This window comes from Haplochromis burtoni, unplaced genomic scaffold (assembly GCF_018398535.1).
Source record: "Haplochromis burtoni strain Fernald_Lab_line unplaced genomic scaffold, NCSU_Asbu1 Contig_1092, whole genome shotgun sequence".
Lineage (NCBI taxonomy): Eukaryota > Metazoa > Chordata > Actinopteri > Cichliformes > Cichlidae > Haplochromis > Haplochromis burtoni.
Window position 1 is genome coordinate 71,957 of NW_024583453.1, and position 2,633 is coordinate 74,589.

The following is a 2,633-nucleotide window of genomic DNA, read 5'->3' on the forward strand; positions in this document are numbered from 1 at the left end:
AAAAATAGCAGGGTAGCCAAAAGAATACACACTCACGCTGGCGTTGGGGATTCCACAGTGTGTTCTTTAATATACCTTCTCTTCATCAACCATATAAGCCCGGTTGAACGGCTGCAGCTTAACAAACATAGCGCACAGTGTTCGTACAACCCATAACGTTGCAAACAAAGGTGTCTGGAGAGGTAAAACATAAAATCCGTCCCTCCTCATGTACTAGCGTGCAAGCACATGTCCACACCATCACAGAGAGAGAGAGCAGAGAGACCAGTGGCACACACTGATGACACCATCAACCCTCGACTTGGGTGTCTTAAAGGGACACCACACCATAGTGGCTGTTACAGCGCACTGTCAATTTTTGAAAAAAATTAAAGGATTTTAAGTGCGCCTTATAGTGCGGAAAATATAGTAAATAAAATTGAACTGAATTGAAGTTTATTGAAATTAATTGAATTGGGTGATTAGACTCAGATGACCCATCGTGGCAGAAGTAAATTAAAGTAAGTAAAGTAAAATGTTATTTATATAGCACCTTTTTAGATAAAACGATCACAAAGTGCTCCACAACGGGATGACAGAGTATAAAACAGAAATAGACAAAAGTTAACAAAATGCAATTCTAAAAAGATGCGTTTTTAGTTGTTTTTAAATGAGTCCACAGATCTTAAACTCAGACGAAGAGAGTTCCACAGTCTGGGGGCTACAGTGGCAATAGCTCTATCTCCCTTGGTTCTCAGCCTTGTATGCTGAATAACAAGTAGGCACTGATCACATGATCTCAGGGACCTCCTAGGGACATAGGGCTGTAAAAGTTTAGTAATGTAGGCTGGTGATTGTCCATGAAGAGCTTTAAAGCTCAGAACCAGAATCTTAAAATGCACTCTGGATTCAACGGGGAGCCAATGGAGCTGTAGTAGCAACAGTGTCACATGAGAGTACTTAGATGTTTTGGTCAGAAGCCTTTCTGCAGCATTTTGGACACTTTGCAGACGCTCCAGGGAGCCCTTGCTTAGACAAGTGAACAATGAGTTACAGTAGTCCAAACTAGTACAAACTGAAATGAATGAATATGCAATAACAATGTCCAGTTCAGAATGAGATACAATAGGGCTTAATTTAGAAATGTTTCTTAAATGATAGAAGCAGGACCAAACCAGAGATTTGAGTGAACATCCAAAGTAAGAGCAGAGTCACAAATTACCCCTAGGTTCCCGATAGATGATTTCACAAATGTTGAAAGAGGACCAAGAGCATTCATTATCATAGGTACATGTCTGTCAGGACCACATACAAGGACTTCAGTCTTTTCTTCATTAAGTTGGAGGAAGTTGTCAGCCATCCAACCTTTGATGGATTCTAAGCACTCATCTAGAATCTTGCAGCTTTGACACATCTTGGGGTTTAACAGAACAGAATCCTAGTAGCAATAGGATATAGGGCATGATCTTCTGGAGTTTGAACACTGGTGATGGTAAAGATGTAGACTTGATGGAGCTCTGAATGACTCAGTTGAGGTGGAGATGGGAAGGGGGTGGGTTGCACGAATGAGAGTCTGAATAGGAGAATGACAGAGCACTGACATGGCCATGCCATCATATTAGATTCTTCTTCAATAGCTATCTTCTTGATGGGACCTGCAAAAAGACTAAAGGCCCCAACTTACAACGTATATAATACAAAACTCTCTATAAACACTATACAGGACAAAGCATGTTCCAAATGGGGGTTACACTCAAACATATGCATCCACTGTAGTGATGGGATTTCCGGCTCTTTTTAGAGAACCGGCTCTTTCAGCTCAGCTCACTAAAAAGAGCCGGCTCTTTCGGCTCCCAACCGGCTCTTCAGGTTGTTTTGTTGCTTTAATTAATTTATTATTAACAACAATCATCATCATCATCATCATCATCAACTTTATTTATAAAGCACTTTAAAACAACCACAGCTGACACAAAGTGCTGTACATTGGAACTGTAAAATAAAATTACATGAGATATAAATAAAAACAAATAAAAGAAGAGTGAAATCATTAATTAAATAACTACTTCAATTAAAAGAGAAACTAAGTCTCACTGAGGTTAAAAGCCAAGGAATAAAAGTGGGTTTTAAGACGTGATTTAAAAGTGGACAGTGAAGGGGCCTCTCTAACATGCATGGGCAAATTATTCCATAATTTTGGAGCCACAATAGAGAAGGCCCTGTCCCCTCTGAGCTTCCTCCTGGATCTCGGTACCTCCAGGAGCAGCTGGTCAGCTGACCTGAGAGACCGACAGGGTATGTGGGGATGAAGAAGCTCAGAGAGGTAAGGCGGGGCAAGACTGTGAAGGCATTTAAAAACAAACATAAGAATTTTAAAATTAACTCTAAAAGACACAGGCAGCCAGTGCAGAGAGGCTAGCACGGGGGTTATATGCTCTCTTTTTCGAGTTCCTGTTAGGAGTCGTGCAGCCGCATTTTGAACCAGCTGCAGACGTGAGAGCAATGACTGACTGACCCCCACATAAAGTGAGTTACAGTAGTCCAGGCGGGAAGAAATAAAAGCATGGATCACTGTTTCAAGGTGCTGCCTCGAAAGAAAAGATTTTACTCTTGCCAGTCGCCTTAAATGATAAAAACTGGACTTCACCACTGCT